Raw genomic sequence first — 18567 nt, 5'->3', positions numbered from 1 at the left:
GCTGGATCCAAACAAACGATGCAATGAGCAGTAGCAGCGTGGCTATTGTGCCATACATCATGTAGAGTATCCTAAAACTATCTTCTAATTTACCAGGTAAGGCCCACTGAACTATTTTGCTCATTTTCAGAAGTGACCTGGCCACAAACGACAGCTGAAAGAAGTTGCTTATCGTGTGTACATTCATAGGAGCCACATACTTGAGGCGCATGTTGATTCTAAATGTGGAGGGGAAAACCGGAGGACCCGGAGAAAAATCTACGCGATCACGGGGAGAACATGCATACTCCAAATATACAGCAGGCGTCAGCGTTGGGATCGAACCCACGATCTCCTGTATACCAGGCGAGGGAGTTCACATCTCGCCGCCTGCAGGATACCACATCCAGGATACCGCAGGCAATGGCTGTGTCTACGCGAGTCGCTATGGGTCACGTGCCGCCTACTCCACGTGACTACCAAGCGACACAGGAAATATTTCTGCATCTGGCACACCACATCCAGTATACCCGTGGTTCTCAACCAGGGGTATGCCGACCCCTGGGGCTACGTTGCAATGTCCCAGAGGGTACTTGAGGTGATTTATAAATGTGTTAAATTATTTGAAACATCATTAGACCTCCGTTGCCAGTACCAAAATGTAATAATAGGGTTTTCCCCCTTTTTTTCTGGCAACAAAACTGAAACCTTTTTACAAGGATTCATGTCTGCATTAACCACAATACCTGCAGTCAAAATGCAAACAAAAAACATACTATGATAATATATGCATTGTCCTTGAAACTGATTGGTCCATACTGCAGGCATTGTGGTTAATGTAGACATGAATCCTTGTAAAAAGGTTTCAGTTTTGTTGCCAGAAAAAAGGGTAAAAACCCCTATTATTATATGCAACATGAGAGCCACTGTTTAATAATCACGTGTGAATCTGCCAATATAAAACGACGAGGATAACATGTGAATCCACACGGTAACCTGGAAGGGTGGTGAAGACGTTTCTCGACTCACTGATCGTCAGCAAAGTGGTTTCCAAGAGTCACCGGCGAGCACGAACGAGCTACGTCATGCGTGGACATTGTTTGTTGATTTCCTTCTTGTTTGCTTACAGTTACTCTCTGGTTGGGATACCTCACGAAGTGGAGCATTGGTTAAAATGTTGATGTTCATTATTCATATATTATTTCTCAGAACCACGTTGGGTCAGGCAGAGGGGGGCACTCAGTTGGAACTAAATCCAACAAGGGGGGCCGACAGCAGCAGCTGCTAGCAGCAGCAGCAGCTGCCAAACAAGCTGACGATAACTGCAGCCTACCAACAGCTGTGGCGACTCCTGAGTGTGTTCCACGCACTCCCAGGAGCCACAGCCGCAGCGAGAGGCATGCTCGATGTGGTGCGCCGCGTTCGGAAACATGTTGGCGACTTACGCGACCGGGACCTTAACATTGTTCGACGTTTTTTTGCAATATTTTCGATTTATCACGTGACGCACGGTTGCTCTTTGCGCTGATTCATCGTTGTTCCGTGCGCTGTACAGCATAGTACCATACTTGATTCACCGTGAGCTCGTCGTTTTGGAGAACCGGGTCGCTCATGCCAAGGGGACTCCGATCTTGGCGTCCGGAGCTCTCCCTCGATTAGACGATCTCAGCTGCAAACTCCAAACTCCAAACTCCGATCCCGCAGCGATAAACGATTGGCCCCGATTGGAGCGCGTCACAACGCCGATGCGTGGACCACATAGAAGAGATATCCTCGCGGTGGCAGCTCTCGCTGCCTGGGTCATTTATGAGACACTGAACGACGCACTAATGAACAGCTGCGATGAAATATGATAAACAGCTCAGATGAGAATTAGAGGTGGTTAGCATTGAGGAACGGGTGAACGGGAGAGAGTTAGTGACATGGATACGATCCCCAGTAATGGCTCTGTCAGCATGACGATTCGAGTGAAGGTCAGAAGCCGACTCGTTCTTTCATGCTCGCCAGACCTGGGGAGCGGTGGAGGGCACCCACACTCCACCCCGGCACTTACAAACATGTCTGCCGATCGGCCTAACTGTGGCGAGTCCATCTGCATGTGGGTACCCGCGTTGAACTTCTTCTGCACCGTACGTAGACAATCGTGCTCGTGGGCGGTGCGGCGCAGGCGATACACGCCGCCACCTCGTGCTTTTACTCCGAGTGGCTAACGATTTCACCCAGCAGGCAACTGCAGGGCCTGCACCTTTACCTTTGAGGTGTGCGAAGCCGCGAATGTGACACCCCAGCACAGCCAATCGGAGTTGGTCAACGCTGGCCGCCAAGACTCCCTCCTGCGCAGTTGCTCGCTCTGGCTCAGACTGGTTCCCAGCAAATCTTTATTGAATGTTGTTTAGTGCGTGCGTGCGTGTGACCTCGCCGTAGCTGCACACCGTGAACTCATCCCTGCGCCGCATCGACTGCGAGGCAACTGGGCACTCACTCAGCGACTGCGAGAGGCAGTGAGATAGAAATATCAACTCACTGGGCTGCATTAGGGGGTTCAAGTCTCAGCCACCCCCCTACACCCGTCATGATTAGGTACAGTTTTTTGAGCTTACGATTCGGTTCAAAAATTTATTGCAGTTTTTTTGTCTACATTTGGCTGCCATTCGGTTGCAGGGTTAACGGAAACTCTTTACGCATTCAAGACAAATCCCCCATATTGCCTTAACAGACTGTTGGGGTAAGTGCTGTTCGTGAGCACCTATGAAGGCCGTGGGTGGCCAACAAAACGCCCGACCGCCTTTGCCTCCCCAGTGGTGATGTTGATACACCGCACCAGGTACTCATCTGAGTCGACCTAGGGGAGGCCCATGACCGCTTCAGATAATCGTCACCGGTGTTGGCCGTCAGCGGGAATCGAACTTGGGTCGCCTGGTTCGTAGCGCTAACCACTACGCTACCGCTCCCCCTCAACGCACGCACACTATGCCCATCAATATAAAACAACGCATTGTTACGTGCACAATCAGTCGCTGTGTTTATTGGGAACGTAATACTTACTTGGATTTGAGTCAATTAATTATTAGAGATTTGGTCTAAACATTTTTTAAGTATGTGGGTTTGCACAAAAATCCTTCACGAGAAGGGATGATGATGATGATGATAATAATGGCTGGAGGTCAACTCTAATGATGGAATAGCAGTCAAAGGAGGGAATAAACTCAAGTGGATGCTCACCACCACCGAGACACAGCGACGAGACCGGCACGGTGAGGCCTTCATTCAGCAGTGCATAGACCATGGCTGCTGATAATAACAATGGATCATTACACGCCCGGTTAGTGAAAAGTGCATTTTACATTTCCTGATTCGATGCCACATTTCGCAATTGCATATCGGGAGCTGTTTTATTTTTTTGTTTAAGAACGCACAATTACTTCAATTTAACGCCAAGCTCAATGTATCACTGGAATATAATCCATAATTCGAGTGGCTATGAGATTACTGTGCCCAATTATATGCCTCGGCAGAATGCTCACGTTTAATTGAATCTGATGTGAATCATCAGCTCACCCAATGTTCAACTGACAACACGCTCGCTCGCACCTGCAAATCCATTAACACAAAGAACACCACCAGTTGAAACTAATGACAAAACGAGTTGGTCTATGTGCCAGTTTATTACACATTCACAGTGTTAACGGTTGTCTTGTAAACACGTTGTGAGTCTAGCGTGCTGCTGCTATCTCCGTGGAACTGTGTTTTACACTCGTGTGACCGCGTGACATCAAGTCAGAAATGATTACAACAATGATGCTGGCGTCTGCCTGCCTGCTGCGGCTGCCGCAGCCTCACTGCGCTTGACGCTGGCATATTGCGCACGCGTCCGGAAGCAAAACGCGAACCCCGGTGTTGCCCCAGTGTTCTGTTTGCTCAGGGAGAGAACGATCCGCTCGCTCTGTTCCGCTGCGGGGAGGTTGCGAGATGGAGGGGGGGTGGTGGCGTTCACGTGTGGCCGGCAGATTGAACCGGCTGCGAGCACCACGATCAACGCCCCACCGATCCCTAACGAGCTCCGCTGGTCGAGGTTCGATGAGAGGCCGGCGGCGGTGGTGGTGCTGCTGCTGCTGTTGCTGGCCCACTTAGTTCAGCAGCTGACCGGTAGGAGCGGCCGGGCGGTGGCGATGCTGATGCTGAGCGTGGCCTGCAACCCGGTACTGTGGAGGTGAGCGTTGATGGATCACCTCACAGATTTTATATTTTTCCTCTACGGCCATTCAGCTGGGATTTTAGGAATTCCAAGGCGGAAGGTGGCCTACCATAAAATATATATATTTCTGCTTCTATAGAGGTTAATGATTACCACCGTGATAAATCATTGAGGTAATTTGGCAATTTGAGCTTTTTCATCACTATGTGTTACTTAATTATCCAGGAAAGTCACACTGAGTAGTACTTTCGCAGGAGGGTCCTGTCGCTACATTGGGTTATTATTCGTAAGATGTTTTCAGTCAATGAATGATGCGCATGTTTATTATACGAAACCCCACGCGCGTGAGGGAGCAACGCTCGATGCGAATACAGATGGGAAGAGATGGCTATCAGTCCACTTGCTGCATCGCCTTCTCCTGGCGAGCCAGGGTACGGCATCTTCTCGACGCGCACGGGAAGAGAGTTTCACAAAATCTGTGCGGTGATCCACAAACCCTCGCCTCCACAGTGCCGGATTGCAGGCCACGCTCAGCGGCAGCACCGCCACCGCCCGGCCGCTCCTACCGGTCAGCTGCTGAACTAAGTGGGCCAGCAACAGCAGCAGCAGCAGCACCTCGACCGAGACATCGTCAAGTAAGAGAAATGTGGACAAAAAGGCGATGTAGTGAAATGAGAGGAGAGAGTGATGGATAAGATGGGGATTTGTTGGCGTTACCGTATTCCCCGGATTATAACACGAACTTCCCCCCCCCCCCCCATGCATTTAGAGCAAAAGATGGGGTCATTATTTACATTGCCTTGAAGTGCTTCTGGGCACTCCAGATGTGTATCCTTTCATTGACACCGAGCACAATTGTAGCGCGTGTCTTACTTTCCCGAGCATCTTGAAAACCCGGAGAGTACGGTCATCAGCTTGTTGTGCCGATTACGATCTCAATACGAACTGATATTTCGATTTAAAGCTTTCGTGACTGCAAGGATTCATCTTCTTTGGTTCTTTCGGTAAAGTCACGTAGAATGAGAATAAAATAATAAAATAAAACAATAAAATTCTCACGACGTTTCGGCCACAACACAAGTGGCCTTCTTCAGGTGAAAGGAACAAACCTGTCGTGACGACAGGGCTTTAATGAACGCTGCTAAGATTTGCAGCGTCTTTTAAGCTGGTTGAGAGAAGTGAGGCACCTTGACAAAGGGGTTTACATATCAAACAGGAGAATTTAGGATTGAAACAGTTAAGGGATTAGCTTGTGACTGGTCACAGAAATAGCTATGTTAAAGTCAAAGCCTACACATCCACAGAGGCACCTAGTGCATGGACGCCAAAGGGGCTGCAATAACTCAACTATCATACAGCAAACCGATGTGCAAAAAAAACCTAAGTCTAAATTACATCAATATAATATTGAGTACATTTATTATATTGATGTCGGAAGAAAGAGCGTTGCAGTGCATCTGACAGCACGCGATGCAGTGAGCGTCTTTGTTAGATGATTCGCCAAAAGCCACTGCGAGGATGACCAGCGCTTGCGTGATGGTTTATGCTTCTTGACGAGATATAAACCTTCATGCCTACACAAGGCCTCGCTGACATCAGATACAAATGTAGAAACTGAACTATTTTTTTTATTTTACCAGGTGAGGCCAACTGAGCTATACGGCTATTTGTTCAGACGCAACCTGGCCACAATTGATAGCTCAACGATGTGGCTTATCACGTAGAAATGTATAGTAGCCAAATACTCTAAACGCGTGTTGTTTCTAAATGTGGAGGGAAAAACTGGAGGATCCGGATAAAAAAAAAACACTCGACCATGGGGAGAGAGACACGCAAACTCCACAATACAGGCGTCAGGGTCGGCATCAAACCCACGACCTCCTGCATACCAGGCGAGGTAGTTAACATCTCGCTAAACAACCTCTACAGCCACGTTGTATTTGCAAAATCCTTCTGCCTCATGCTCTATATTACAAACGAACGACATCACTGTGATCTTCACCCTGAGACCGGCTCTCACCGCCTCTTTCAACTCGCAGGGAGATTCGTCGGGCCAAGATCATCTTGATCCCTTTATATGACAAACACAGATGTCTCGGTCCCTTACCTTCCCACAGTGTTTATTCAGGAACCAAAATCATCATCACTCTTGAGACGCCCTACAACATCAGAGTGGTCGTACCAAAGGACAACACTCGAGTGGGTCTCATTAATTCTCTGTCAATGCCCCTAACACCTGGAATTCCATCGTTTCAAACAAATCCCTGCTTACTCTCCCATATATAGATCACAATTTGATGCCGAGCTGTCGATTATTTGCAATAACTTCACTTGTAATTGCGTTTAACTTCGTACACCCTTGTCTGTTTACATATCAGTACAATAGTCACCCGAGATCTGGTTAACGTTTCCGTAACTTTGTAATTGTACGATGATCGGCCTAACATGAATCTTCCCGAGCCAACTTACACAGCACGGGGGAATCCATTACTTCGCACGAATCCATGTTTGTGCAGTATTTTCGATTTGTCATAAAACGCAGGGAAAGGTGAGGTCTGGACCGCTCTACTCAACGTGCTGCTGCCACGATCCTCGCCAGGACAAGCCGATCGACAAAAAGAACTAACACTGTCGTTTTGTACTCTTTGGTTCTATTGGGTAAAGTCACGTAGGTGAAAATAAGGCGTGACTTTACCCAATAGAACCAAAGAGTATGGATCCTAGCAGTCACGAAAGCTTTAAATCTAGAACAGTTGTTTTGGTTTTGATTTCTTAATCGCTTCACTGCTACTTTGTAATTGCTTTGCTTTTGTAAAGTTGGTGAGCGAGGTCACTCTTGCAAATGGGACTCATCCTGGTCTCTTGCCTTCTCACCCGGTTACACAAAATCAGCTTGAACTTGGTCGACGCATCTCTGCCCAGGCCAACGCGAAGCAGGGAGAGGGAGGTTATTTGATTTGTTACGCAGATTATGCACTTTAGCCAATTGCCCGTCTATTTTACAAGGGAACTCCGTGGTGCGTCAGCACAGAAGCAACAAACGCAAAATAAAAAAAAAACATGAATATCGCAGAGAATGAGTAAATGGTGCCCGTGAAATATATTTCGCAACTAGCAAACGATGTATTTGACGGCCATAAACAAAACACACGCGAATTTAGAGAAGAAAAAACTCAATGCAAACGTGATCTGATAGCAAGAAACGCCAAACAACTGCGAGGTTCTTGTGCAAGTAAGCTCTATACGTTAGTCTAATAGGGACACAAACACATGCGAATCAAAAAAGATTAGGGAGGCAGGGAAGGAAATGGCTTATCAGGCCACTGTGGCATCTTCAAGACTCTGGTTCCTGCCAGAATTTGGCTGTAATTTCGCCAGTTGGCGTGAGGTCCTTCTTGTCCCGTTAGGCTCCAGAGGGTGCTCTGTGTGATGTGATCTAGTCATCGGAGGGTGTTTTTTTTGTTGCGTCTGTGAACACAGCTACACAATGGGATTCATGTTACACGGGATATGTTATTTTTCTTGTAAGAAAATGCCACGAAAGCCAACATTTTTACGCGAAAAAAAATCGACGTGATGAAGGAAGCAAAGGGCCGAATGACTGAGCGTTGTTAATTCGTTCCTTCTGGTGACTCTCCGCGGACAACTTTCGGCGTCGCGTTGTCATCGTGCCACAGGGCGAGCCACGGACACCGCCCGGACCTCGCGAGCGGCTCGTGAGCGTGACAAATGCCCAAACGAGAAAGGTTTACGAGAGAGAAGTGGGATACCGTGCTTCGTGGTCGTGATGAATTATCAGCGGCGGTGTCACGGTAAATGACTCTGCACTGAAAGCCGCATTGGTGCAGCTCTACAAAAGCGAGGGCTACAGACACCGAAGGCAGCCGTGGAAATTTCCATGTTTCTACGACAGGCAGTCGCGGTGCGAATAATTAAACAAACCAAGCAAAAGCGTCGGGCCCCAAGTGGATCGAGGGGCCCTGAGCTCAAATATAAATCCTAATGGATATAACAAGCAAGTTAACATGCAAATGCGGATGAAGATTTCTCGTCTATATATCTGTCTCACTTCACGATATCTATTGTTTGTTAAGAACATTTCTCTTATCTCATTACATGTCGATCTCTTGCCTTCATGTCCTTGGTAATGTCGCTGGGATTTTCTGAATTGAAAGAGAGGCACCCGGAAAATAATGTGGGCTCAAGGCCCTAATTAGAGCCCCCCCCCTCCCCCCCCCCGATTGATGCTCAGGTGTGTAACACAACAACCACGTGGTGTGTGACACAACAACCACCTGGTGTGTAACACAACAACCACGTGGTGTGTGACACAACAACCACGTGGTGTGTAACACAACAACCACGTGGTGTGTAACACAACAACCACGTGGTGTGTAACACAACAACCACGTGGTGTGTAACACAACAACCACGTGGTGTGTAACACAACAACCACGTGGTGTGTAACACAACAACCACCTGGTGTGTAACACCACAACCACGTGGTGTGTAACACCACAACCACCTGGTGTGTAACACAACAACCACGTGGTGTGTAACACAACAACCACGTGGTGTGTGACACAACAACCACATGGTGTGTTGCACCTCCTGTATACCAGGCGAGGGAGTTAACTTTAACTGCACTCGACAGTTTCTTGGGCAAGATCGCCAGTGCTATGTCGCTGCGTTACACCTTGCATCACAATGTCATTTATTTATCTGCAATATTTGCACACGCCCTCATTCACACACTCATTCACTTCCATATTCACACACACACTGTGGCCCACATTCACGTACTGACACACTCTGTCATACACAAAGACAAATATCCCCCCTACCTATGAACACCAACACGGCGCATGATGGGATGGGTGACCACCACCCCCCCCGATTGCCTTTCCTAAGTCTCGGTGTTTAGACGCCGCACCAGGCACTGATTTTGAGTCTGTGTCGACCTAAGGGAGGCTCAAGACCGACTTCGGGTTGTCAGTCGCTGATGTTATCCATGCTCTACCAACTCCCCATGCATGCACACACATTACTGAAGGGGGCATTCAATGCTAAAGCTGATGTTATTGTTTGGCGTTTTACATAATTCGTACCCGCTGTGCACGTGTAGTGGTGCAGGTGGCGCAGGGCGGCATTAACCTGAATAGTCGAAGCATATTTGAGGGCGGAGGTGTTTCAATTGTAATGAGCTTCAGAGGAGCGCGGGGAATGTATAATGAAGGGGAGCGCTGGGTCACTTTGAGGAGTTCGCAATGCGCCACCTTCATCAGCAGTGCCGCAGCCACTTGGCGCTGGCCAACTGCCGTGGTCCGTGGTGTTGAAGGGGAATGGGAGAGACGCCAACGAGCCCCCCACCACGACGACCAGAGATTTCACAGCTAACTTCGCGAGCAATTGGCGTGAGTGTGTATGCATGCTGAACTTCTTTCGCACCGTACGTAGCCAACTGCGCTCACCGGAGGTGAAAGGAAAACACACAAACTAAACAATCTCGGTTTAGAGAGTGCATGGCTCCAACGGCTTCCTAATGTGGGAAGGGGCAGGCGACTGCTGTGCTTTGTACCGCCTGTGGGACTCTACGGGCAGCGTGCCCGAGCGGTGGGGCAGTGGTTAGCGCACTGCGATATGGTAACCAGCTACCCCAGTTAGGTTCCTGGCCACGACTCACATCAACGGCGAGTGACATCTTGAAGCGATCCCTGGCACCCTCCCATCCCACCTCTCGCCCCTCCCCTTCACCCGCGTGGTGAAGTATGGTCAAACAACACGCATGACCGAAAGCTGTTGAGAGGCCTTCATCCAGCAGTGGATCGATAACAAGGCCGTAAATTACTCTGTATGCAGGTAGGAATAATGCTCAATATAAATTCCCAATGTTCCAGCCGCACGTGTTTGTACATCGTACCTTGTGTGTGTGTGTCGTTAGTAGTACGCCCTGGGCTTAGCCGCTCAAAGTTTTCCACGTCGATGGTAGCTCGAGCCCAGAGCAGGCACCTGAGCAGTGGCCACAGCCATAGGTGGGTATACTGGATGTGATGTGCCGGGCATGAATACGGGATCGCCGACCCAGACAGAACCGGCCGTGCGCAAAAGCCGCGATGGATTAGATAAAAGTGCCGCGGATAAACGAGAGAGCCATCTGGCCCAACATGTCGATGTCCCCCATCACCACGTGGCGATGGTGGCGTGGTAACGGTGACCACCTCAACGTGGGGCTGGCGAGGCCGCTGCGTGTAGAATGTGCATCCAGATGAGTTGTGCACGCACGCAAACAGCTCCATCCTTACAAAGCGTTTAGCCATGGAACGACTGTGAGGAGGCAAGACGCGGATTTCTTCACAGCTCTGACAATTAGTTACGTTTAATAACAGTTTATTGACCCACATTGTATGTGCGTGGTGTGTTTTTCTATTGCCGCTCACTGCCCCCAACGACAGCGAGGATTACCTGAAACAATTCCGTCCCTTAAATGAATAGTGCCGGGTGTGATGTGTAAACTTCGCCACTCGGGAGACGTGCTGGCAAACTCACCCCAGCACGTACGGTGCCTGCCTCATAGCACTCGTCCTAACATCCCGTGAAGGCTATGAGGGGGCTCTTTGTGATCATCATCTGGTGAATACATCGAAGGCAAGGGTCTCAAGTGAATGTACAGCTCCGACCAAGTCGCTCTGCGTCACGAAGCTAAGCCGAATGTTGTAGCCTTGAATGTCCATGGGGATGGCAGGACAACCATCGATTCCTTGAATCCCGTCTGTCCAAAGACTCGTGGGTAAATATAGACTATTAAGACTCCCAGGGGTGAATATCGGGCACGGTTATGTTTTTACGCATTCCTTTAACTCTACACTGCTCGCCTGTCTGTTAACTGGATGGTTAAGTTGACACCAGGCCTCCTTGGCATGCCGGTCTCTCCACGGAAAGCAAGTCGACACATCAAAGTTGTCTTTACACAAGTAGACACATCAAAGTTGTCTTTACACAAGTCGACACATCAAAGTTGTCTTTACACATGTAGACACATCAAAGTTGTCTTTACACAAGTAGACACATCAAGTTGTCTTTACACATGTAGACACATCAAAGTTGTCTTTACACAAGTAGACACATCAAGTTGTCTTTACACAAGTAGACACATCAAAGTTGTCTTTACACATGTAGACACATCAAAGTTGTCTTTACACAAGTAGACACATCAAGTTGTCTTTACACAAGTAGACACATCAAAGTTGTCTTTACACATGTAGACACATCAAGTTGTCTTTACACATGTAGACACATCAAAGTTGTCTTTACACAAGTAGACACATCAAAGTTGTCTTTACACATGTAGACACATCAAAGTTGTCTTTACACAAGTAGACACATCAAAGTTGTCTTTACACATGTAGACACATCAAAGTTGTCTTTACACATGTAGACACATCAAAGTTGTCTTTACACATGTAGACAATCAAAGTTGTCTTTACACAAGTAGACACATCAAAGTTGTCTTTACACATGTAGACATATCAACGTTGTCTTTACACATGTAGACACATCAAAGTTGTCTTTACACAAGTAGACACATCAAAGTTGTCTTTACACAAGTAGACACATCAAAGTTGTCTTTACACAAGTAGACACATCAAAGTTGTCTTTACACAATTAGACACATCAGAGTTGTCTTTACACATGTAGACACATCAAAGTTGTCTTTACACATGTAGACACATCAAAGTTGTCTTTACACATGTAGACACATCAAAGTTGTCTTTACACATGTAGACATCAAAGTTGTCTTTACACATGTAGACACATCAAAGTTGTCTTTACACAAGTAGACACATCAAGTTGTCTTTACACATGTAGACACATCAAAGTTGTCTTTACACATGTAGACACATCAAAGTTGTCTTTACACATGTAGACACATCAAAGTTGTCTTTACACAAGTAGACACATCAAGTTGTCTTTACACATGTAGACACATCAAAGTTGTCTTTACACATGTAGACACATCAAAGTTGTCTTTACACATGTAGACAATCAAAGTTGTCTTTACACAAGTAGACACATCAAAGTTGTCTTTACACAAGTAGACACATCAAAGTTGTCTTTACACATGTAGACACATCAAAGTTGTCTTTACACAAGTAGACACATCAAGTTGTCTTTACACATGTAGACACATCAAAGTTGTCTTTACACAAGTAGACACATCAAAGTTGTCTTTACACATGTAGACACATCAAAGTTGTCTTTACACAAGTAGACACATCAACGTTGTCTTTACACAAGTAGACACATCAAAGTTGTCTTTACACAAGTAGACACATCAAAGTTGTCTTTACACAAGTAGACACATCAAAGTTGTCTTTACACATGTAGACACATCAAAGTTGTCTTTACACAAGTAGACACATCAAAGTTGTCTTTACACAAGTAGACACATCAAGTTGTCTTTACACAAGTAGACACATCAAAGTTGTCTTTACACAAGTAGACACATCAAAGTTGTCTTTACACATGTAGACACATCAAAGTTGTCTTTACACAAGTAGACACATCAAAGTTGTCTTTACACATGTAGACACATCAAGTTGTCTTTACACAAGTAGACACATCAAAGTTGTCTTTACACATGTAGACACATCAAGTTGTCTTTACACAAGTAGACACATCAAGTTGTCTTTACACATGTAGACACATCAAAGTTGTCTTTACACATGTAGACACATCAAAGTTGTCTTTACACATGTAGACACATCAAAGTTGTCTTTACACAAGTAGACACATCAAGTTGTCTTTACACATGTAGACACATCAAAGTTGTCTTTACACATGTAGACACATCAAAGTTGTCTTTACACATGTAGACAATCAAAGTTGTCTTTACACAAGTAGACACATCAAAGTTGTCTTTACACAAGTAGACACATCAAAGTTGTCTCTACACATGTAGACACATCAAAGTTGTCTTTACACATGTAGACACATCAAAGTTGTCTTTACACAAGTAGACACATCAAGTTGTCTTTACACATGTAGACACATCAAAGTTGTCTTTACACAAGTAGACACATCAAAGTTGTCTTTACACATGTAGACACATCAAAGTTGTCTTTACACATGTAGACACATCAAAGTTGTCTTTACACATGTAGACACATCAAGTTGTCTTTACACATGTAGACACATCAAAGTTGTCTTGACACACATGTAGACACATCAAAGTTGTCTTTACACAAGTAGACACATCAAAGTTGTCTTTACACAAGTAGACACATCAAAGTTGTCTTTACACAAGTAGACACATCAAGTTGTCTTTACACAAGTAGACACATCAAAGTTGTCTTTACACAAGTAGACACATCAAAGTTGTCTTTACACATGTAGACACATCAAAGTTGTCTTTACACAAGTAGACACATCAAAGTTGTCTTTACACATGTAGACACATCAAGTTGTCTTTACACAAGTAGACACATCAAAGTTGTCTTTACACATGTAGACACATCAAGTTGTCTTTACACAAGTAGACACATCAAGTTGTCTTTACACATGTAGACACATCAAAGTTGTCTTTACACATGTAGACACATCAAAGTTGTCTTTACACATGTAGACACATCAAAGTTGTCTTTACACAAGTAGACACATCAAGTTGTCTTTACACATGTAGACACATCAAAGTTGTCTTTACACATGTAGACACATCAAAGTTGTCTTTACACATGTAGACAATCAAAGTTGTCTTTACACAAGTAGACACATCAAAGTTGTCTTTACACAAGTAGACACATCAAAGTTGTCTCTACACATGTAGACACATCAAAGTTGTCTTTACACATGTAGACACATCAAAGTTGTCTTTACACAAGTAGACACATCAAGTTGTCTTTACACATGTAGACACATCAAAGTTGTCTTTACACAAGTAGACACATCAAAGTTGTCTTTACACATGTAGACACATCAAAGTTGTCTTTACACAAGTAGACACATCAACGTTGTCTTTACACAAGTAGACACATCAAAGTTGTCTTTACACAAGTAGACACATCAAAGTTGTCTTTACACAAGTAGACACATCAAAGTTGTCTTTACACATGTAGACACATCAAAGTTTTCTTTACACAAGTAGACACAGCTTGCTCTCAGCATCAGAGTGGGGATTGCTTCAATCGTTGTTGGTGAGTTGCCAGAGCCCCTTCTTCCTTGAGATAAGGAGGGTCCTAATTCGACGCGAAGTTATGCAATGCATAACGCAAACAACAAGATAATGATTTGTGTAACGCGTGATTTTACTTTACTGTGTGGAGAGGCGGGCACAAGCAGGAGACGTTATCTGCTGACCTCTTTTGCAAGGCTGTTACATTCTCAGCAACGACGTGAATTATGATTTCTGGGTGTGTTAACGATGGCGGCTGTTGGACGTGGATCAGAAGAAATACGTGCAGAAAATCTGGCAGGTGAGCGAAGCGCCATGCGGACCGAGATGCGTGCTCAGAATAGACCGAGGCAGAGGGACGTGCGTGTGTCTGTGTGTACGTGGTGAACTTCTTCCGCACCGTACGTAGCCAACCGTGCTAATCGGAGGTGCGGGGGAATGACAACAAACTCAACACAAAACACGGTTTTGTAAATAAATGAGCTTTCAATCTAGCTTAATTAAAAGTGCATAACTCCAGTGGCTTTCTAATATCGGAAGGAAGAGCGTTCCAGACGGCCGCAGCAGCGCATCTGAAAGCGCCGCGCGACGACGACGACGATGATGATGATGCGGTGACCACCGCCTTTGTCCGATGGCTGAGCCAGAAGCCGCTGCTGCTGCGAGGTTAAGCGGGGGAGTTGGCATGACGATGGTTCATGGTGCTCCTTGACGAGATCAACGAGGAATCGCGGTCGATTCGTGGCAAGCTCGTGGTGTCTAATGGGTGCGAACGCGTGGATCGTCCAACAGGGGCAAATGAGGGGCATTTTACTGCCCGAGAAGAGAAGCGGATTTGGGAATTACTCATCGCAAGAAGGGACGCTAAGGAAGGTGCCCAATGAACGAGATTGGTGAGGGAGCGGAGGGGACAGATGGAGCGATGACGATGCACAGACACGAGCGAGATTTTGACATCGCCGCACCGAATGGGACTGCTGCGGTGCGCGGTTTACCCCCATCCAGCAGTGGACAGCCCCTGGCTGGCCATCACCCATCACCCATCAACCATCAACCATCACCCATCAACCATCACCCATCAACCATCAACCATCACCCATCAACCATCACCCATCAACCATCAACCATCACCCATCAACCATCACCCATCAACCATCACCCATCAACCATCACCCATCAACCATCACCCATCACCCATCAACCATCACCCATCAACCATCACCCATCAATCATCAACCATCACCCACCACCCATCAACCATCACCCATCAACCATCACCCATTACCCATCAACCATCACCCATCACCCATCAACCATCACCCATCAACCATCACCCATCAACCATCACCCATCACCCACCACCCATCAACCATCACCCACCACCCATCAACCATCACCCATCAACCATCACCCATCAACCATCACCCACCACCCATCAACCATCAACCATCACCCATCAACCATCACCCATCAACCATCACCCACCACCCATCAACCATCAACCATCACCCATCAACCATCACCCATCACCCATCAACCATCACCCATCACCCATCAACCATCACCCATCACCCATCAACCATCAACCATCACCCATCAACCATCACCCATCAACCATCACCCATCAACCATCACCCATCAACCATCAACCATCGCCCATCACCCACCAACCATCACCCATCAACCATCAACCATCACCCATCAACCATCACCCATCAACCATCACCCATCAACCATCAACCATCACCCATCAACCATCACCCATCAACCATCACCCACCACCCATCAACCATCACCCATCAACCATCACCCATCACCCATCAACCATCACCCATCAACCATCACCCATCAACCATCAACCATCACCCATCAACCATCACCCATCAACCATCACCCATCACCCATCAACCATCACCCATCAACCATCACCCATCAACCATCACCCATCACCCATCAACCATCACCCATCAACCATCACCCATCACCCACCAACCATCAACCATCACCCATCAACCATCACCCATCAACCATCACCCACCACCCATCAACCATCAACCATCACCCATCAACCATCACCCATCACCCATCAACCATCACCCATCAACCATCACCCATCAACCATTATCCATCAATCATCACCCATCAACCATCAACCATCACCCATCAACCATCACCCATCACCCACCAACCATCAACCATCACCCATCACCTATCACCCATTAACCATCAACCATCACCCATCACCCATCACCCACCAACCATCAACCATCACCCATCACCCATCAACCATCACCCATCACCCACCAACCATCAACCATCAACCATCACCCATCACCCACCAACCATCAACCATCACCCATCACCCATCAACCATCACCCATCACCCACCAACCATTAACCATCAACCATCACCCATCACCCATCACCCACCAACCATCACCCATCACTTATCACCCATCAACCATCAACCATCACCCACCAACCATCAACCATCACCCATCACCCATCAACCATCACCCATCACCCATCAACCATCAACCATCACCCATCAACCATCACCCATCAACCATCACCCACCAACCATCACCCATCACCCACCACCCATCAACCATCAACCATCACCCATCACCCACCACCCATCAACCATCAACCATCACCCATCAACCATCACCCATCAACCATCAACCATCACCCATCAACCATCAACCATCACCCATCACCCATCAACCATCACCCATCAACCATCAACCATCACCCATCAACCATCAACCATCACCCATCACCCATCAACCATCACCCATCAACCATCACCCATCACCCACCAACCATCAACCATCACCCATCACCCACCACCCATCAACCATCAACCATCACCCATCAACCATCACCCATCAACCATCAACCATCACCCATCAACCATCAACCATCACCCATCAACCATCACCCATCAACCATCACCCATCACCCACCAACCATCAACCATCACCCATCAACCATCACCCATCAACCATCACCCATCACCCATCAACCATCACCCATCAACCATCACCCACCAACCATCAACCATCACCCATCACCCATCAACCATCACCCATCAACCATCACCCATCACCCACCAACCATCAATCATCACCCATCAACCATCACCCATCAACCATCACCCATCTACCATCACCCATCCCACCCTCACACGCGCCGTTCCGGTAACTCTGCATGCATCTCGTCTTGTTTTGTTCTCGCGATGTATCGAATTTTGATGAACCCGCTAACAGGATTACAGGAACACGTGAGGCTGAAACAACCCAGCGTTGCTTTGGAGTTGGCGTCCCTTGGTGCTTCAGTGGCCATGCCTGGCGCCGATCGCCCCCAACACCAAGCTCACAACCCTCAGCCAACGCAGCCCTTCCAGAAACATATCGACCGAGAACAACAACTCCTCCACCGCTACCGCACACGCGCGTCAACACACGCGCACGCACGCGCGCTCACGCGCGCTCGCTCACCTTCAGCAGAAATGTAACGAAACGGAATTCCTGCCCGCCTCTGGAGGATGGATGACGAGGAGCAGGAGGAGCAGGAAGAGAGATGAAGACGCACCGAGCTCCTCTCCGCGTGTCACACGGGTGGCCCTGCTACTGGTTGTGCGGCAGAGGCCCCGTGTGTGTGGCTTGGCACGTGTTCAGCTGCTGCTGCTGCTGCCTTCTCTGATATGTCCCAGCAGAGCGGCGCGCACGCTCCCCTCGCTTATAGACAGGGGCGCGATGGGGCGGGGGTTTGAGAGAAGGATGGGAGGAGGGGATGGAGGAGGGAGGATGAGGAGAGAGATGGGGCGAAGGTTGGTGTGAGTGTGTGTGTGAGTCGACGATTGAGTGAGGTTGGTGTTAGTGTGAGTAGGTGGGTGAGTGAGTTTAGTCTTGTGAGTGAGGTTAGTGTGTGAGTGAGTGAGGTTTGTGTGTGAGTATTTGTGTGTGGGTGAGGGATGTTGTCCTTGTATTGGTGTGTGTGACGCTGTGTTCTGCAGCAGTGGCTCAGTGGTAAGCGCACAATAACGGATGAATTTATAGAGAGCGCCTTCATAGAACCGCTGACGTACAATGTAAGACATGGTGGATGTAGATTTTAATATATTAGTATCAATGTAATGTATTTATCCAGGAAACCCTGAGTCCAAGTAAGCCCTCTATTCACAAGGGTCATGCTTTATTGGGCAGTTTGGCCAAGTAAA

At 47.3% G+C, this 18567-nt stretch overlaps 1 protein-coding gene across 1 annotated transcript in view; it reads right to left on the bottom strand.

The window, feature by feature from the left end:
* LOC116953056 (extracellular calcium-sensing receptor-like) overlaps window positions 1-18346 on the bottom strand; it is an 82852-nt gene extending 64506 nt beyond the window's left edge. Inside the window, exon 1 of the mRNA XM_032972908.2 lies at window positions 17846-18346. The gene's annotated coding sequence lies outside the window, so the exon portion shown is untranslated. The remainder of the gene's footprint in view (window positions 1-17845) is intronic.
* Window positions 18347-18567: the final 221 nt, after the last annotated feature.

The sequence above is a fragment of the Petromyzon marinus genome, chromosome 49 (genome assembly GCF_048934315.1).
Source record: "Petromyzon marinus isolate PM22_M1 ecotype Great Lakes invasive population chromosome 49, UKy_Petmar_22M1.pri1.0, whole genome shotgun sequence".
Lineage (NCBI taxonomy): Eukaryota > Metazoa > Chordata > Hyperoartia > Petromyzontiformes > Petromyzontidae > Petromyzon > Petromyzon marinus.
This window is presented reverse-complemented; position numbering and strand designations above follow the sequence as displayed.